The sequence below is a fragment of the Cnephaeus nilssonii genome (genome assembly GCF_951640355.1).
Source record: "Cnephaeus nilssonii genome assembly, chromosome: 13".
NCBI lineage: Eukaryota > Metazoa > Chordata > Mammalia > Chiroptera > Vespertilionidae > Cnephaeus > Cnephaeus nilssonii.
Window position 1 is genome coordinate 15439286 of NC_137084.1, and position 21235 is coordinate 15460520.

Below are 21235 nucleotides of genomic sequence, written 5' to 3' on the forward strand. Positions count from 1 at the left end.
GTGGCTGGGGCAGTGTGGAACGCCTGCATCCCACCCTCAGCCACTCAGCGCCTGCGTATGCCATCTTTGTTCGGTTAATTTGCATACTCATTCCTGATTGGCTGGTGGGCGTTGCGAAGGTACGGTCAATTTGCATCTTTCTCTTTTATTAGTGTAGATAGAGATAGAAGGATGGATAGAGTGTTAGAAAAAATAGAGACGTACTGTAATACTATGGGATAGCAAGTACCCTATTTTAAAATAAAAAGTACTGCATTTAATTTTACCTGACTTTAACAGTAAAAACAAACAAACAAACAAACAAAAAAATTCAGTGAGGAAAAAGGAGCTGACCTAAGTGACTTTAAAAAACAGTTTTTGACTGGATACCTGAAACTAATGAGAAAACACTGCACACGGACACTGTGGTCTCATTCGTTTGTTTCTCAGGGGCCCCAGGTTAGCCACCCTGAAAGAACTCATGTGTATCCTAGAGCAGAACAAATAAGGTATATATTTTAGACTATGAGAGCCAGGTTTTCCACTATTGGAGAAAGAAGTTACAAAGAAGTAAGGTGGGTGACTAGAATGCATGCTGTTATGCTGAGTTACATCACGAGGCCAGTATGAACTCATATTTATTAGAATACTAGAGGCCCGGTGCATGAAAATTCATGCACTGGAGGGGGGTGTTCCTCAGCCTGGCCTGCCCCCTCTCACAGTCCAGGAGCCCTCAGGGGGAGGAGGCAATCCAGCGATCAGGGGATGGCGATGCCCCCATCACACCTCTGCTGCTGCCACTGCCAGCAGCGCAAGCCTTGGCTGGCCCTGGTTACCTGAGCCTCAGGCGGCCCTGGGCGGCTGGGCAGCCGCCATTTAAGGCTTGCCTGCACTTCAGGCCAGCCCTGGGTGGCTGTGGGGCTGAGGGGACTGGGGGACTCTGGAGGCAGGCGCACGGCTGCCACCCTGGCAGGGCTGAGGGGACTGGGCACTGCCATCTTGTGGCTGTGGGTGCCGCCATCTTTGAGGGTGGGGCAGTCAATTAGCATATTCCCTCCTTATTGGCTGTGGGTGCCACCATCTTTGCTACAGCGTGAGGGTCAATTAGCATATTCCCTCTTTATTAGATAGGATGTACACAGGTAGGTACAGAGATACATAGAGTTCCGTGTGTGTGCATGTATTTCTTAGTTCTGTCTGCTAAGAAGACCTGGAAACAGTGACATCCCAATAATCACAAGCACACCTGGCACCCAGATTTTGATCTCTAAATACCATTCTCCCATAAAACAAACAAACAAACAAACAAAAAAAACAGGACTCCTTGGAGAAATGGCTGATTCAAGGGCTGAAACAGAGAAAATGTGAGTCTGGAGCATCTTGTCTCAGAAAGTAAGTAAGAAAGTGCTGACAAGTCAAAAAAAGGAAGGAAACAGAAGATATACAACATCGTAAGTCATCAGGGAACTGAAAATTAAAACAACGAGATATCACTACACACCTATTAAAATGGCTAAAATCTAAAGCACTTTCAACACCAAAAGGGGAGGATGTAGAGCAGCAGGAACTCCCATTCATTGCAGGTGGGAATGTGAAACATCATAACCACTTTGGAAGACTATTTGGCAGTTTCTTACCACGTTAAACAGAGTTTTACAAAACGATCCGGCAGTTACTGGTATGCTCTTAGGCATTTACCCAATTTATTTGAAAACTACGTCCACACAAAAACCTGCACACCAGTGTTTAGAGCAGCTTTATTCATAACTGCCAAAATGTGGACACAGCCAAGGTGTTCCGATAGGTGAATAGATCAGTGAATGGATACACAAACAGTGGCACATCCTTGCAAAGGGTTATTATTCAGAAATAAAAAGAAATGAACTATCAAGCCTGAAAGGGACATTCAGAAACTTTAAATGCACATTGCTTAGTCAAAGAGGCCGATCTGAAAAGGCTACATGCTATATGATTCCAATGATATGAACTCCTGGGAAAGGTAAACAATGTGGACAAAGTTTCAGTGGTTGCCAGGGCTTCGGGGGAGAAAGGGATGAATAGGTGGAACAAAGGGGACTTTTAGGGCAGTGAAACTATTCTGTATGAAACAGTATACGGACTCATGTCATTATACATTTGTCAAAGCCCATGGAATATTCAACACAAAGAGTGAAGCCTAATGTAAACCATTGTCTTTAGTTCATAATACTGCGTCAATATTGACTCATCAGTTGAGACAAATGTACCACACTAATGCAAGATATTAATAATAGAAGAAACTGTGTGAGGGGGTGGGAGGGGTGACAGAGTATATGGAATCCTCTGTACTCAATTTTTCTGCTCAATTTTTCTGTAAACCTGAGACTGCTTTAAAATGTGAAGTTTATTAAGTTAAAAAGAGAGAGAGATAGAGAAACACTGGAAGCTAACCTGATAAAGCTGCTCCCAATAGCCAAAGCTAGAATAATTTGAGCAATAAAATAGATAATGATAGTGTTGATTGTAACCCAAAGAATAAAATAAATATTCATGAGTCCATCCTGAAATAAACAAATAATTGACTAAACAAATAAATGCAGGAGGAGGGACAAATTTTCTTCTAGAGAATTCCAAATAAGAAATGTAGAAGGAATGAGGCCAATACAAAATCACCATGAGAACACAAGAGTAATAATTGCTGCAGGCAAGATCCACTGATGAATGTCCCCAGAGTATCTCTCCTAAAATATTTATTAATTAATTACGGTGGTAGGTTTAATACATGTCCACAAATTCTTTCCTATTCCTCCTTCTAGGAGGGGCGGGGGTGCGTTCCTCTCCCCTTGAGTAGGGGCTGGACTTAGGGACTTGGTGTGTCAAATAGAGGATGGAAGGGGGTTTCTTTTCACAGAGAAACCTGGCCGACCTCATCTTCACCAAGTGATCAAGGTTAATATCTCCAGTAATAAGTCATGTTGCTGTCATATACGCCCTGATATATGAGAATGGCCGTTTTACTTTTATAATCTTCTCTCAAATCTATATGTAGTCTCAGCCTAGTCATGAGAAAACATCAGACAAACCCAGATTGAGGGGTATTCTACCAAATACCTGACCAGGACTCTTCGCAAGGGTCAAGGTCACAAAAGACGAGGAAAGACTGAGAAACTGTCACACATCAGGGTTGACTAAGGACACATGACAACTACATGCAATGTGCTGTCCAGGATCATTCTTGGAACAGAAACAGGAGATTCGTGGGAAAATGTGAAATCCTAATCAAGTTAACAGTATTGTACAAATGTTAGTGTCCTAGTTTAGATAAATGTGGCATGGTTATGTAAGACGTTGACCTTAAGAGACATTAGGGAAAGGGTATATGGGGAACATTTTGCAACTTTTTTGTAAATCTAAAATTATTTCAACATAAAAAGCTTAAAAATAAACTGGTGAATTGAAACAGAAGAAATCGCTAAATTTTAGATGAAATGTTTTATTTTTACCACACACTTGTTGTCCCTTAAAGTTAAGAAACATAATTATGTCAAATATTAATTATGAGATTGGAATAATTATTTTTAAAGAGACATTTTTTCAAATGTACCCCAAATATCTATTAATATTTTCCGTGAAAAAAATGAGAAAATTAACCCATTTGCACTTCTTGCCACTTCTTGACTCCATATCCCAATTCTTATTAGTCTTATTCATATCATTACCTTATTGTTGATGTTTACAACATTAACACTGTGTTCTATGCTTCAAATTGGCAGATGTCTAGAGAGGTGTCTGCCGCCAGCCTGGTTTCCCCATTCATGTGACTGGAGACTTTTGTCTGGATGCACATGTGATTCTGTCTTTTTTTTAAAAAAAAAACTTAAATTCTTTATTGTTCAAAGTATTACATATGTCTCCTTTTCCCCCCATTGACCTCTCTCCGGCCGCTCCTACTCCCCAGTACATTCCTACTGTCTGTGATTCTGCCTTTATCCTTAAAGTTTTATCACTTTATTAGAAGGCCACACTTGATGCTGATGGTCCTGAATCTATTTTGTATCTCCACATTCAAGTTTTTATTTTGGGAAAGCCTTTTCCTATTATGTCTAAATGCTTTTCATCATTGTTCCATTTGTTTTTTCAGGAACACTAAATGTGAAGCTGTTGTATCTCTTTGGTCTGTCCGCCATGTCATTTAGTCTTCCCTATAACTATTAGTTATGGGCTGAGTTGTGACTCCCAGAAAGATATAGAAGTCCGTACCTCAGAATGTGACCTTATTGGGAAATAGAGTTGTTGCAGATGCAATCAGTTAAGATGAGGTCATATGGGTTAGAATGGGCCCTTTATCCTTATAAGAAGAGGAGAGACACAGAAACACAGGGAGAAGAATGGCATGTGGGGATGAAGACAGAGATTGGAGTGTTACAGCTGAAAGCAAGGGCTGCCCATCATCATTGGAAGCTAGGGGTGAGCCTGGGACAGATTCTCCCTCAGAGCCCTCAGAAGGAGCCCGTACTGCTAACACCTGGATTTCAGACTTCTAGTCTGCAGAACTGTAAGAGAATAAAATCCTGTTGTGTTAAACCAGGAGTTAAACCAAAGTACCCATTCATGGTACTTTGTTACAGCAGTAACAAATATACCATTTTTATATGTATGTTTTATGAAAATAAGGGAAATATCAACTAAAATTGGCGTTGGTAAGGCCTGTAGAAGGCGCTCTCATGCCCTACCACTGCATGTCAATTACACTACACAGGAAGACATTCACACTGACCCCAAAAGGAAGAGACTCAATAAAAGACCCCAAAAGGAAGAGATGTACATACCTTGTACTCCCAAACGGGAAGTGTAGCTATTTACTACTCTAGCCAGATGAAGAACGATTTTTCTCTTGCCCAGCAACAAGCCCAGCCAATGGAAACTTGACAGCTCAGCCAATGAGAAGCAATGATCATCTGAACTCTTACTTTCCTCCAATGAACTCATTTTTCTCTTGCTGATTACTTCCTTGTCCCACGTTTCTTTCTATAAAAGCTTTCCATCTTGTCTAACTCCTGAGTAGCTCTCTGCTTGCTAGATGGGATGCTGCCCAATTTGTGAGTTGTCAAAAAAGCCAATCAGATCTTCAAATTCACTCAGTTAAATTTTACTAAGTTTGTTTCTTTCCATTTATTTTGGTGTGCTTTTCTCCAGGTGTTTGCTATGTACCTTCTTCTGTTTTGTGCCACGTTTATCCTGAGTTTTTCTTCTTTTCGATATGTCTTTTTAATTTCTAAATGTATTTGTTGCTTTCATTTCTTTCCTCAGTGCCGCCAATTCTCTTTCTGTCTGTCCCTTCACAATCTCTTTAAGGAGCCCTTGACATCTCTTAGCTCATTCAGAGAGGTCAGACTGCTGCAGTCTCTGAGTCCATGGAGAGCTATCTGCTTGAACTCTCCCTCTGTTTTTGTTTTTTAGTAATTCCTCTTGTGATGTAAGCTCTTTTGGCTTTTGCTTATGTTTCTTAGCTTCATTTCCTCTTTTTTCCTCCCCCCCCCCCCCCCCCAGTTCCATGATGTTCCTTTGTGATTTATTCATCTTGGAAAAGGCCAGCCATTTCTTGAAAGCTGATGTTGAAAGGAGCAGGTAATCGTGTGTGTGTGGGGGGGGGGGGGGGGGGGGGGGGAGGGGAGTGATTAGGTTTGTGCTCACCAAAACAATGTTACTAAATCCTTCATTTTCTTTCCCTGGAGCTCATTGCCCCTGACTCTCCTCCCCCCCACCCCCCCCTCAACCCTCGAAGTTTCAGCCCTAAGGCTTTTGAAACCCTCCGCAAAAACCTCTAGGCTGCCAGGCTCCAGAGTTGCGTTTTGCAACTTCTTCATCTAGCAGTCTCCAGGAGCTGGGAGGTGTTGGGTGCTGGGCAGGGAGACACAGCAAGTCAGCAAGCTCCCTCCCTCCCCACACTGCCCTGGGACATTGAACTGGGTCTGGATGGGGAAGTGCCCGATGTCTCCGTGGCCTAAACTCACCCCAGAGACTCATCCACCAGGCAGGCCTCTCAACTGTGCCTTCTGCAGGGATACCCTCTTCCTCCTCAGGTCTCGTGTCTTATCTGAGATCATATTTTAGAGCATTTAGCAGGTAGACTTTTTAGTTTAATAGAAGATGGAGGTCTTTCCCCCCCCCCCCCCCTCTCTCTTCCAAATTCATTGTTCTTTTTGGTGGTGAGAAAATCAATCGGGAGTCGAAAACCAGGATTACAGGGGAAAGAGACCTGCTGGGCTGTCTCTCTGGGGGAGAATAGCAACAGGTGCAGAGGTGAACACGCCTTTTGAGGGGAGGAATGGGAAGGAATGGGGGCTTAGTGTACTCCGCACGCGCTGATTGGTGGCTTAATGTATGGTCGTATAGGAACAAGGGCTTAGGGTATTTTGGCAGGTGTTGATTGGTGGTTCAATGTATAGTTCATATAAGGTGCCTGGTTAGGTACTCAGGTATTTCCAGCCTGCAGGTTACGTCATACTCCACCCACCAATTGGGGGAAGGGAGGATCAGGTGGGCTTTGGATAAATAGGACTTTAACCTGCCATTTTAAACTCCTGCTTTCTTGGCCTCAGCTGGTTTGGCTCAGTGGATAGAGGGTCGGCCTGCGGACCAAAGGGTCCCGGGTTTGATTCAGGTCACAAGCACATACGTTGGTTGCAGGCTTCTCCCTGGCCTGGGCCCTGGTCAGGGCTTGTGCAGGAGGCAACCATCGATGTGTTTCTCTCACATCGATGTTTCTCTCTGTCTTTCCCTCTCTCTTCCCCTCTCCCTAAAAATCAATGGAAAAATATCCTTGGGTGAGGATTAACAACAATAAAAAATAATAAACAATAAATAAATAAATTCCTGCTTTCTTGGAAAACCTGAAATAATGCCTTATTTTCCTCTTTTCTTACAGGCGACCCCTTGGCATCCCTTGCTCCATCTTTCTCCATCAGGCCACGCAATGCAGACAGAATGGAGGTGATGCTGAAGGACTTGTCCCACTTCCTTCCATCAGCTTCAGGGCCTGGGGGAGGAGGGGTCCGTCAGCTCCCAGGAATCCTGGATATTGACTCCCCTGGAGTATTACAGGAGTTGCTGTGAAAGAAATACTGTTTCCCAATATAAATAAGCCCTTGGCAAACTGTCCCAGCCAGGACCCCACTTAGGGGCGTCAGGGAGTCCTGACCTTCCTACCTGGTGCCAGTACTCAGCCAAGGAATAGAAAACGGGCCTGCAGCAGTGAGGGTGGGGACAAACCCCAGAGCCTTGGGCATTTAAGCCCGACTCTGCCAGTGATGGTCCGTGGGGCACCTTGGGAACCACTGCCCTTTCTCGCCTCTCTGCCTGCATTTGTCCAGGGGGTGGGGTGGCCTGAAGGATCCCTAAGCCTGTGGGGTCATTAGAATGACATGGTGTCAGAAATAAATGCCCCAGGACTGCCTGGCTGGCATGCTATATTTAGATGGGGGAAATACCAGGTTGTGAAGGTTTATTCATTATTATCCTATTTTATGCTATTAAGTGCATATATGTTTATAGAAAAAAATACTGGAGATATATTCTAGAATCTTAGCAATGGAGACTTCTGGGTGGTGGAATTTGGGATGGTTTTTATTTCCCTCTCTGTACTTCCTTTATAATGAGCATGGTGGGAGGAACCTGGGCTGGGAGTCAGGACACCTGGGTTCTGGTCTCCTTTTGGCCCCGGACTTGCTAGGAGGCCTTGGGCCAGTCCCTTCCGCCTGTGGCTCTCTGCTTCCTCAGACGTAGAATGAGAATTGGCCCAGTGCACCCCAAGGTCCCATCTGGACTGGCTGCTCTCAGACTGGGGACTAGAAGTGTGTGTTCTCGGGGATCTTTGCATCCTATTAAAAATTTCAAAAAATATCTGAATGCTCTCGTTTTGATGATAAGCTCTAAGAAATGAGCTTATACCCATAAGATACTAAGAATTATGCCTGGTACATGGTAAACCCCTCCTTATATGTGAACTGTTTTTATTAAGAAAAAATGCTGTTGCCATTTTTCAAGACAATGCCTCTCTCTCTGTGATCATTTATAATGAAAAGACATTTTCCTAGACTAACTCTTCGGTTCTTGGGCCGGTGTTTCTCAAATCAGGGCCTGCGTGCGGACCTCAGAGTTCCCCACGACACACTTTCTCTCATAAAAGGGGGTTACATACGAATCAAGTTTGAATATGAAACATGGGTTTGGGGCCCCTGAAGAGCAGGAAATGTGGGCTCTGGATACCCCTCGTCTCTGCTTTTACAGCTTCCCTTTGGCCGGGGTGACTTGCTTTTTCCCGAGGTTGGCAGAACCCTTGGAAATACTCATACCTTTCCCAGGAAAATGAGTCCCCGGGGAGGCCTCCGGCCCCAGGCTCACTCCAGCACCTGTGTTCTGTAACGTAGCCCTAATTGAAATCACATTAACATTATGATTCCATTACGGGGAACAAGAGGCTGGCTGCAGGAACGCGCCCCGTGAGGCCTAATCAGCTGGACTGGATCATTTATAAAGGCCTGTGCATCTGCTTGGAGCTCAGTGTTAAGTAAGGCAGACAGGGGCCTATTCATTATTAACAAGGCTTTATGCGTTCGGCCAGGCAGGAGTACAACGCTGGCCGCAAGGGGAGTCTGACAGAGGAGAAGCATGAGGGCAGAACTGCAAACCCCCACCTGGCCTGCCTCACCCACTGGTGGACCTTGAGATTCCCTCACCAAGGTCTTGCCTGTGGCACCCTCTCCTACTGATGGGAGAGGCTAAGTAACTTGCCTGAGGTCCCATAACTAATATGTGGTAGAGTCAGAATTTGAGCCCAGGCAAGTTGGGTCCAGAGCCTCCATGTTTAGCCAAACTGCTATCCACAGTCCACCCCTTGGCACGTCCCACCTCTGCTGGGTTGTGCCCTTGACCACTCACGGTTCCAGCAACTTCAGATCCTTAAGGTTGTGATGTAAAGGAAATGGCTCTGGAAATCAGAAAAACAAACAAACAGAAAATGTGGCTGGAGGGTCAGGTTTTTCCATTCATTTATTTTATTCACTGCTTTAAGTACCAGTGTTGTGCCAGGCACTGTGCTAGGTGCCACATCTAAAGAGGTAAGTGAGACCTGGTCCTCGCTCCAGAGGAGCTCAGAAGTACTTGGGCATTTCCTGGTCTCTGTAGGGACTTTGTACACTCAGCACGGTGCATACGTGATCTTATTGACTCCTCGCCTACAACAAATGGGTCCTTAATTATAATGGAATGTGTAAGAACCATAAATGAGAGATTAATAAACTATAAGTATTCCACTATAAGGTATAAATATAAAGACTAAGTACTAAATTAACGAAATATGATTGGAGGCAATATTACATGCTACTTAAGAATGTAGGCTCTACAATCTGACAAACCTCATTCTAATCCTGGATTTGCTGCTTAACTGTTATGTTGACCCCTAGCATGTAATTTCCTTTCTCTGCGTCCACCCCTGCCTATTCCTTCTGCTTTGCCCTGTCCTGGGTATCGGGGTGAGGTGAAAAGAAAGCAATATGGACATCTTGTATGAATGGGTGTTGTGGCGTTGGCAAACATGGCTTGGAGTGGGAAAGGAAGTGCTGGTCAGTAGAGGGTAGTGGTTGAGAGTCTGAGCTCTGAAGGTTTAGAAAGGCTCTGATGAATAGCTCTGGTCCCAAGTCACGGTTCTGTCCCAATGACTGTGCAACCCTGGGCAAGTAACTCTATATTGGGACCCTCAGTTTCTATACCTGTAAAATGGGGGCACTGGTAGCACTTCCCTTACAAAGCTATTATGAGGATTAAATGAGATGAGGGATGTAAAGCACGCAGCACAGGATCTGAGACACGATAAGGGTTAAAAGCAAATTAAAACACGTCAGCTGCCATTTCAGAAAATATCCAGGGGTGAGGGGAGCCTACTTAGATCTCTAGCAGCTGTGTGACCTTAGGCAGGTCTGCCAGTCCATCCAAGCTGGTGAAATGGAGGTAGTAAAGCCAATCTTATGGAATTGAGAGGTAATAACACATGCGGCTATGTTTTGTAAATGGTGCCACCATACACAACTGTCCAATTCTCCTTATTGAGTGCTGATTGTGTACCAGTCCAGAATTCAGATATGGGATAGGGGGAAGGAGACATGGTCTCCCGTTCTCCAGGGGTACCCAGGTAGCTGGGGGAGGCATTGCAGCGACTCAGACTGCCCCGCTTGTGTGTGATATCAACTAGGAATGCAGGCCTTGGAGGGGAGACAGGGAGCTGACGCCTCCTGCCCCCAGCATTTTGGGGACAATCTATTCACTGGGCATGAGCACGACCTCGCATGTGTCTTTTTCTCATCCCACATTTTACCTTGTGTGTGTGTGTGTGTGTGTGTGTGAACATTTAAGTTCTACTCTCAGCAAATTTCAATTACACAATACAGTTTTATCAGTTATAGTCACCATGTTTTACATGAGATCCTCTGACCTTATTCATCTTATAACTGAAAGTTAATACCCTTTTACCAATCTCTCTATCCTTCTCCCCAGCCCCTGGCAACCACCTTTCTACTCTCTGAGTTTTCGATTCTAAATGTAAGTGACACCATGCAGCATTTATTTTTGTCTGGCCCATTTCACTCAGCATCATACCCTCCAGATTTATCCATATTGTCACGAATGACAGGATTTCCTTCTCTTTTAAGGCGGAACAATATGCCATTGTGTATGTAACATTTTCTTGATCCATCCATCCATCCAGTGGGCACTGGGATTGTTTCTGTATCTTGGCTGTTGTGAATAATGCTGCAATGAACAGGAGAGTCAGGTACCTCTTTGAGATAATGGTTTCATTTCCTTTGCTTGTATACCCAGGAGGGGAATTGCCAGATCTATTCTTAATTGTCTGAGCGACCTCCATACTGCTTTCCATAGGGGCCGCACCAATTTACAGTCCCACCAACGGTGCACAAGTGTTCCCTTTTCTTCCCATTCTTGCCAGTATCTGTGGTGTCTCGTCTTTTGTATAAAGGGCACCCTAACAGCTGTGAGGTGGTCTCTCATTATGGTTTTGACTCGCATTTCCCGCATGATTAGTGATGTTGAACACATTTCTTCTCTTCATATGCAAGTAGGGCAATTTGTTTCCCTTCCCTCTAACATACTGAGGACGCTGATCTTGTGCAATGAATATTTTTCTAAAAAAAACACCCTTTATTTTGAGCCTTTTCTAATGTAAGTCCCGAAATCCTAACATGCAACCATAACTGCTATGCTGGGAGGAACCTTAGAGGTGGAAAAACTGAGGCTCGGAGAGGTGAAAGGACTCATTCCATGGTCCGTAGGTGGAGGCTTGGTCCATAGGTGGAGGCTTGGTCCGGAGGTGGAGGCTGCCTGATGTGGAGGCTCCAGCTCTCACTCACCCAGTTGAACGGACCAGCACCCGCTCCCTATCCCAAGGATACATTTCATGACCACGAGAGGCACCTCCCCCTGGCATTTCTTACTCCGATAATCAGAGATGAAGGGCTGGGATGGGTAGAGATACAGCCTACAACCTCCCTCCCTGGTTCAGACCTCACCCGACAGTAGTGACTTTGGGTTATTTAATCTTTCTTCCCAATCTTTTCATGAAACAACAACAGCAACGCAGCTACCCTCTCTCTAGTGCTTACTGTCCGTCTGACACCAGACGTGTGTCATCTCTCCTCACCTTCATGTTAACCGCCTAGGAGGTAGACACAGTCAATACGCACATCTTACAGGTCAGGAGACAAAGCTGGGGGAGGCTGAGTAGAGCTAGGCTGTGAATCCAGGCAGCCTTCCCCTAGATCAGTGATGGCGAACCTATGACACGCGTGTCAGCACTGACACGCGTAGCCATTTCTGATGACACGCGGCCGCATGCCGAGGATGAAACATTTGCTGCTCCTGAGGATGAAACATTTGCGACTAGAGTCTTGGAGTTAGTTTTTTCCTCAAAGTGACACACTACCCGAGTTATGCTCAGTTTTTTGGCGAAGTTTGACACACCAAGCTCAAAAGGTTGCCCATCACTGCCCTAGAATGTCAGCTCAGTTTCCCTTGACATTCGCTGAGCACTTCCTGGGCAGGTACTGTGTGTGCTAAGCACTGTACATACACGGTCCCATTGAATCCTCCAAATGTCCCTGCAAGGTAGGGGCTACCGAGGAGATTCCGCAAGAGTAAATGATCTGCCCAGAAATGCCTAACAGAAGTGGCAGAGCCGGAGCTTGCACACACCCTTTCTGAGGTCCAAGCCATGCTGTCCGCCTCTCCTGCCTGCCTAGGAGGGGCTCCCAGCGACCTTTCTCATGCTGGGGCTGGGGAGGAAGGGCAAAGGCCGCTCCGTGGGGAAGACGGAGGCAGAACCTCCTTTCAAAGCGACCCACGGAGCCAGCGGACCCCCACCGAACTGCCCCTGATTAAAACTAGAGCCGGTGAGCCTGCCTGGCTGCCCAGCAGCTGATCTGAGATCAGAAACCGTTTCCAGCAAGCCTGGGTCTTTTAAGTTATTTATCCATCTGCATTTTTCATCATTTGCCATTGATTTGCAAAGGCCCTTCCTGAGAGCCCCTCAGGTGCCCGCCTGGCAGGGTAGCTGGCTCTCTGCCTCCCTCACCCCTGGGGTTCTCCCCTTTTCCTGTAAGGCAGCCCAGCAACAGCTGCCCGCTCAGCGGCTTCCCAACCTGCAGCCTCCGTTACTAGAACTGCCTGGGCCCAGGGGCCTTTGTCCCCTTACTTTCTGATGTAGTGAATCAAGCTGGGGCTAGGGATCAGCATGTACCAGTGCCTCAGATGATTTGATGGACACTGAAGTTGGAGAGTCACGTAGCCCAGTGGTCGGCAAACTGCGGCTCGCGAGCCACACGCGGTTTGCTGCTCTGTTGGCTAATGAGTTTGCCGACCACTGACGTAGCCATTGAGATTAAGGGGTGGGTTATGGATCCCTTCAGACCTGGGTTAGATGCTGTGTGACCTCGGGCAAATGGTTTGACCTCTCTGGTGCCATCTGAGACACAATGGGGACAACAGAGTGTCTCCCTCAGAGGGTCACTGTGAAGCATGAGACCAAGCAGGGAGAAGGGGTGAGCCTGGTGAGCTTTGGCAGATTTCCTTATTTATTCTCTTTGTTATTATTAGTAGCATCATAGCTGAGCCCCGCCTGCACTAGGACACTGGGTCGCTTAAGTGAGGGGGCCGGGGGTACCCAGGGCACCTGTACCAACTTCGAGTCCCACATTTTGTCCCCTCCCAGGGCCCCAGATGGGAACTCAGCCCTGTCAGCCCGAGGGCCTGTTAATGTCATTAGCTCTCCGGCCACAACCCCCTCCTGCCACACTCAACACCTCCCCTCCCCAGAGCCCCATTAGGCAGCCTGTCTGCTTCTCCCATCAGTGCTGCCCCACATGCTGCCCCCTTTGGGGTGCGGAGGGGTCAGGGCCACTTCAGGTGATGAGTGGAGAGCTGGCGCAGGCCCCGGCTCCAGGCTGGGGAGGGGACCCTGGGAGGGGGCAGGGAGTAGGTGAGTGAGTGGGGGCTCCTGCTTTTGGTGTTGGACCAGCCAGAGTCCCAGACTCCCATGTGGGTTGTTTGGAGGTTGGGAGGTTGCCTGAGTGGAGAACAAGGTGGGGGGCTATGACAAGTCCCCCATAAGCCTCCTCCTTCCTTCCCTTGGCCTGAGGGTATGGGGGCCCTGGATTAGCATCTTCAAGGACTTCACTTGTTAAACTTGATAACTTCTTAGGAGGTGAGCACCTTTATTATTCCCATTTTAAGATGAGAAACTGGGGAGCAAAGGGATTAAAGAGATTGCCCAAGACTCCCATGGTGGACAGTGGAGGCGGAACTCGAACCCAGAACCTGGGACTGGCTGAAGCCAAAGCCTTGCTCTCAGCCTCCCATTCTGCCTTCATCAGAGCAGGCGTGGTCCCCTCCCTCATCCCTTAAAGCTTCCTTAGAGCTTTCAAGAGCTCTAAGACTTGGATTTTTAAAAGCTACGTGAATGCCTTCCAGATAGTTTTGACCTCACTATGGCTCTAAGGTAGGTCATAGCTGGTTGATTTTTTTTTGCTTTTTTTTGCTACCATTATGATTTTAATGATTCTGAACTGCCCCCATGGTCGGGATCTCTTCCCTGTTTGGGGACAGGCCCTTGGGTTCAGAATTTCCATGGCAGGTGAGAGATTAGAGTGAGATGTCCTCTTTGCTCTCACTCTGCCCCAGTCCTATTTCATGAGCCCTCTCCTGGGACAGCAGCAAGGAGGGGAGTCAGAACTCTCATGAGTCCACAAGCCACTGTTCCTGCCACGTTGTTAGGAGGAAGACGAGGCAGGGGGCAGGGATGCTGCATGGCCCATCTGAGTCTCAGACGCCCAGCCTCCTACAGGGCAGGGGCAGCGACCTGGGCAGAGCCAGACTGTCTGCATTCAAATCCCAGCGTGGCCACGTGTGAGCTGTGCAACCTTGGGCAAGTCATTGAGCCTTGCCGTGCCTTAGTCTCCCCATCTGTAAAATAAAGGTAATAGCAGGACTTCCCTCATAAAATGATTGTGAGGGCTGAGTTCATGGCCAGGAAGACACAGCACTGTGTAAGTGTTTGCCATGATTCATGGCCTGGTCCAGGGACACGGCCAACTTCTCTCTTCCTCGGACAGAGGCTCTGCAGGTGCATCCGAAGAAGAGCCGGAGCGTGTTTCCCTGTGCGTCGCCATCTGGAGGCCCCGAGCCGTCTGGAGGCTGCTGTGGCTTCAGCGACATCTCACCACCAACACAGTTTCTGATTCTGAATCAGACCTTGACCAAAGCTCATGGAGTCCGGCCACCCACTCTCCCTCCGCAGGGCTCCGGTTTAGTTTCCTGTCATCGCCTGCTGATTTGGACTCAAGTTGTGGCCTCAGAGCAGACTTCCTGATGGTTCCCTTCCCTCTCCACGGGCTGAGTCTATGCATCCACGACAGAAAGCTTCTCCCAGTTCTGACCCCGTGGGCCTCACTCTCACCCCCGTCACAGCCCTCCTCCCACTGCCCTCTCTCGGAAGACCAGACTTCCTCATCTTGCCGTTTCTTGCCTCCATACCTCTCCTCGTTCTTGAAGTTCCTTCCATTTTTGTGCATCTGAGCAGTGACTACCTCTCCTTCCAGACTTGCTTAGCTGAGGCATCACCTCTTTCTGCAAACCTTGCCTCAACCGCACTGAGAAGAGATATGCTCAGGATTCTGTTGGTGGCCAGTGACAGAAAATGCAAACCAAACTGGATGAAGCAATAAAGAGAATCTTTGCTCATGAAAATGTCAGCATGTAGGAAGTGTCAACATGTAGGGCTTCAGGCACGGTTGGATCCAGGGGGTCATCATTATGTTCTTTGCACTCAGATCTGGCCATCTCCCAGTTCTGTTTTCCTCCGGGTTGGGGAGTCTCACCCCGAAGCCAGAACACAAATCAGTGTAACTGGTTCAGAACACAGACCTGACACCATTGGGGTTCCAGTCCCCACTCTGCCACGCACTAGCTGAGTCATCCCGGGAAAACTCCTCAGCTTTCTCTGCCTCAGTTTCCTCACCTGTAAAATGGGCGTGATGTCAGTTGCTGCTTCCTAGGGTCGTTGTGAGGATTAAACAAGTTAACTCCCCTGGGAAGTGCTTTTGAACAATACCAGGATATGGTTAAGGGTTTCATCAGTGTTAGCTGTGACCCACACTGCTGGATATTAACTTTCACTTTTTACAATCAATTCTAAGTACTAAAATAGAATATCAGCGCCAACGAACCTTGCCAACATAAAAATAAAATCACCCAGACTGCAAACCTTAGGGAAGGCTCGCTCATTCCCTCACTTTCTGTGGAGGGTCACAGGCAGATGTGGGCTATAACAGACACATGAAGAAACTGGAGTGTATTTTTTAAAAGTTTAGTCCAGAGAAACAAAAAGCAAACTTGGAAACTTTGGGGGAAATGGAGGATTATTTTTCTTTTAAAATCATTGTTAACCATATGATTTATTCCTTCCATGAGAAAACGAAGAGTGTAACAACAAAACCTAAGGCCAAATAAATAAACACAGAGCGACAAAATGAATCGCAGTTGCTCTGCAGGCGCTGCTCTGGAAAGGAGTCTCAACACATGACTTAGTATAAAACAAATGGCAGAATAATAGATCCAATGTGATCTGGGTTTGTAAAGAACAAAGCGTGTGCTGGGTATTCACATGCGGAGAAGGGCGCATGCTAAGTTATTGACGGTGCCAGCCCACCTCTGGCTACTGAGAAAGAATAGACAAAACAGAGAACCCACACTCCTGTACCAGTTGGAGTTCTTGTAACAGTGAGCATGTGTTTCCTGTAAAGAGAAAATGGGTAAATAAAGGAACAAATTTGAGGCTAACGTGATGATATTTATTTCCAGCAGGAACGAGCGTGGTACCCAGAACCACGGTCCCCACCTTTTCCCTCCCTTCTGCCCAGGCCTGGGTGGGAATTCCCTCTCTCACCCTGGGACTGGAGCAAACGCCCCGGAGGGTGGGACAGTGGCCCCGATCCACCTCCAGCTGGGCCTTCAGATCCAGGTGGCCTCCGCCCAGGGGCTCCAAAAGCAAGCTTAAAGTTATCCTGAGCAATTTCCTGGAGCAGCAATGAGCTGGCTGCTGGGATCAAGGAAGCCTTTTGCTTAGCGGGCCCCACAGAAGGTTCTGGAACCGGAAGCAGACAGGGCCAGGCTGGCCCAAACAAGGGGTCTCCTGTGTGTGGTAATATGAAGGGCATATGAAGGTGGTAGCACGAGGGTAACATGAGAGCCTCCTCCCGCAACAGGTCTCCAGTCAGTCAGTCATTCACCCGTCAAATGTGTACTGCGCCCCTAACAATAATGTCTGAATGCTTACCGCTCCGTCAGTGCTCTGCAACAGCGGTTCTCCGCCCTCTCTCACCTTTTATATTAAACACATGTAATACCCTCCTTAATGCTCTGGAATGAACCCCGTGAATGCCGTAACTTGCCCACACACATAACTCTTAAAAATACCCATATAGAATGCCCCAACTGTAATATAAAGGAGGAATGAAAAGAACCTCGTGTAAAATAAAATCTCTTTGAACCTGTACTACGTGCTCAGGCCCAGCTGCTCCCGAAGACACAGTGGGGTTGTCAGGAGCCGTGGCCCCCGCAGAGCCACCGTGAAGGTGGCAGACACAGATGTGCAGAGACGTGGAGTGCTGAGCGGAGACCAACAGTGTCACCGTCCCAAATTGTGAGCAGCTCTTGGCATGTTCTGAATGAATAAACTAAATATAGGCTTCTCTCGCTTTTGTCTTCAGCGCCACCCCTGGAAAATTCAGTGTATATTCAAACTGTGCAAAAATGCTCTTATGTTTATGTGCAAAGCGGAATGAAGGTTTAGACGCCTGTAATGATAAACATCTCTTCTCCCCCGTGTGATGTCCAGCAGGACACAGGAGAGTCACGTGGCTCATGGGACAATTCTCACTGCTCAGGACCGTCCCACCTTCTGCTCATCACCTGCCTTCCCCATTCCACTGTCTCCTGAATATAGTGGCACTCCCCACCTGCCCCCAGCTTTGTGACCATCCAAAATGCCCCCCATCCATTTCCAGGACATCCCTGGGGGCAGTGCCACCCCATTAGATGCATCATTTAGTCATCAGCAAGTTGATGGAACAGGTACTAATATTATCCCCATTTTACAGATGAGGAAACTGAAGTGCCCAGGTTGGAGGTTAAGTCCATCCAGTTTGCTGCACTGCCTTCCTCCTGTACATCAGTCCTGGGCTGGCATTGAGGACCCAAATATGAAAAAGGCATCCCTCCTGGGGACAGCAACACCTGGACCCCTCCCTACCGAGCGTGGTGAGGAAGTAGACAGAGGAACGTGTGGAGTGCAGTGGGCATGCAGCAGAGGACTGCCCACAGACCAAGAGCTCCACAGGTAAGGGAGGTGGAGGAACCATGAGGAACAGCATTCTGGGCCAGGGGAGCGGGGGGGCGGGGCGAGGGGAGGGGGGAGTGGAGCATGAGTAAAGGCACAGAGGACAGGGGAGCGTAAATGCTCCTTGCGAGGGGCTTAGGGTGGTGACGGGGACATAGGCCTGGGCAAGCGGCCTGTGATGACTTTGGGAAGCATCCGGGAGGCCCAGGGAAACGGTGTGGTTTTAATTGAGCAGGCAATGGGGAGCCATGGGCGGCTTTAGAGCAGGGCAGCTACATGACAGTGTTGGTGTTAGAACAATCCCAGGGAGCAGGGAAGAGGTTGAACTGGAGGGTGGGACCAGTGAGGAGGTGTCTCGACAGCCCAGGCCAGGGTTGGAGGCGGGAACGTGATGACAGAACCATTTCAGAGGCGGAATTCTCAGCTGCGTGACCGATGGCCTGTAGGGCCCGGTGAGGAGGAGCCTCAAGTGACTTGGGAGGAGAAACACGTTCGAGCCCAACTGCGGTCTGAATCGGGACACTTTGATTTTGAACTCTTTTCTCCCCACGCGCCTCTCCACCTGCTGCTTCCTCACCTGGAACAGTCTCCGGGATTTCACCGTGGCCTCGGCTGCTAAATGTCTCCTCCTGAGAGAGGCCGCCCAACCACCGTGTCTGGAGCAGCCTCCCTCTGTTTTCCTGTCCCCGCACTCTGCTGGTTCCCCTGTAACACGTGTCCCAGCTGGTAATTGGTACTGCTGTTGACCGGCTTGTCCTCTGTCCCCATAGAGAGCCAGGATCCTCCCAATTTGGGGTCACTTCTGTATCCCCGAGGCCTAGCAATGTGCCTGGCACATAGCAGGGGCTTGAAAATGTTTGTTGGATGAATACACGAGATACCAGAGGGCCATCATGGGAGAAATGCCCAGGAACACTCATATGCCCCCGCTGCCTGCCGGAAAGCCACCATTTGGACTCTTTGCTTTGATGTCAGCCCTGCCCCCTCCTCACCTCAAGATCCTCTTTAAAGTCACAGAGGGGGAGGGGGGATATTAGCTCTTAGCTCTGAGCCAGCAGCTAGGAAGGGCTGTATCAGGCTCTTAGGGAAGCCTGGGGTAGGGGTCTCTGTGGACCTTCCCCCATTTGCTGCAAGAGGACAGTGGGAGGAGCTCCCTCCATCCCTGCTGTGTGTGTGTGGAGGGGTGGGGGGAGGAGGGAGGTGGGAGGCTGGAGTCAGGAGCCCGGGTCTTTCCTGGAAGCCAGAGGCAGGATGCCAGACTGCAGGCTTTGTTTCCCAAGCAATTCCCAGGCCCAGGGGAGGGAGCCTCAGACCTGAGCTCAGGAGGTCCGAGATGCACCCGCTGTCCAGCCCCTGTGCCGCTCAAGGTCCTGCTGGCCCAGCCCGGATCCCCCTTTCCCTCCCCACAGAGCTCACGAAGGGACTGTCTGCCTCAATAATAAAAGTCATGCTGTGACTTCCATTGTCCCCCTGAATTCTCACACCCATGGGCACCGCCACCAGCGCTATTCCACAGATGGGGAAACTGTGAAATGCACGGGGGGCCGTGACTCCCCAAGAATGAGGGTAGGCAGAGGTAACTCACGTGCTCTTAGTCATGCAGCAGCATCACCCTCCCAGCCCCGCGCTTGGGCATCCCATGCCTAGGTGCGCCATCACTCTGCCAGGGGGAACTGGCAAGGTGGGGACCCTTTGTCCCCGAGCAGTGCACCCTACCCCGGAGCCTCTGAGAGCCTTGCTCCCACCATTACAAGCACTCACAGGAGGGTCTGCCTTTTCCTCCCTATCTCCTCGGGCAGGAAGCTCAGCCAGGAGAAAGATAAGGAGAAAAGAAAGGAGGGGGAGGCCTCGGTGGAGCCAGGGCTACTACCTCCCACACATACGGCAGAAGAATAGAAGGAAATGGCCAGAGAGAGGCAAGTGTCTGTGTTGGTGGTGGAGGGGGTAGGGGGTTATCGGCTATAAATAACCCATCTCCAGGATCCCAGGAGAGGGACAGAAGGGCTTGAGGCCAGAGGTCTGGTCTCTGTGGCTGGGGGTGGGGGCAGTGGTCATTAGTGTTGGCCTGGGTTTCAGATCAAAGGGCCAACGGAGGATAATGGCATGACCCAGGGACCCTCCCCCTGGCCTCCCGCTCGAGGTAGCTGCTCTGGCCTTATAGTTGGCCAAGCAGGTTGTGCCTTCTTGCATCTTCCATGCATTCTTAAAGCCATCCATCTACCCACCCATTCAGTCAGTCATCCCTCCCACCATTCGTTCACTCCCTCCTATCTATCCATCTACCCAGCCTGCCTCCCCCTGCCTCTGAGCCTTTCCATTTGCTGTTCCTTCTCTCCACAATGCTCTTCCTTTCCACTTCTCCTTGCCGACTGGTCCTTTAGGAGCTGATAGCCTGTCTGATTCTCTGGATATTTTCCTTAGGGTGTCAAGATAGCTGTCACACTTCCAACCTTACATTGTTGAAGGCAGAAAGGAAGGCGGGGGTTGGGCATGATTTGGGGAGCCAATAAACAGTGTCTGCCACGAGAGATTAGAAAACTCTGGAATGTCTTCTATTTTTACCCCCCCCCCCCCCCCGCTTTAAAATCATCTACAAGCCACCACGTCCTGTTCATTTTAATTCCATAAAATCCTTTCAGTTGCTCCTTGTTGTCATCCCTTTTGTGTGGCCGTTGTCTGGACTAAGCCATGAAATAGCCTCCTAAATGGTCTGTCAGGTGCCTCTCAATCCCCCTTCATCCAGCAAAGTTCGCTGAATCCCTATGCTGTGGCAGGCACTGATCTAGGCACTTGAGATATTTGATGAACAAAACAAGTCTTGCTCTCATGGAGCATATACACTGAGTGGCCAGATTATTATGATCTCTGAATGCATAATAATCTGGCCACTCAGTGTGTATAGGCCCGGTGCATGAATTCGTGCATGGGTGGGGTCTGGCCAGCCTGGCCAGGGGGAGGGAACATGGGTGGTTGGCTGGCCTGCCTGCTGGTAGAACTCCTGGTCGAGGGGGCAATTTGCATATTAGCCTTTTATTATATAGGATATACACTGAGTGGCCAGATTATTATGTGTTCAGAGATCATAATAATCTGGCCACTCAGTGTATTGTCACAGGAGGAGAGCAACAGTAAACAATAACCATAACAAATAAGGACGTTTCTAGATGTGGGATGGTGATTATACTATAGATCAGGATCAGGGAGATCAGAGGGGATGGTACAATTTTAAATTTGGTGGCTTTTATGGGTTGAATGGTGTCACCCCAACTATTTCATTCGTTGAAGTCAATATGTCTTTCCCCCCGCCTCATACCT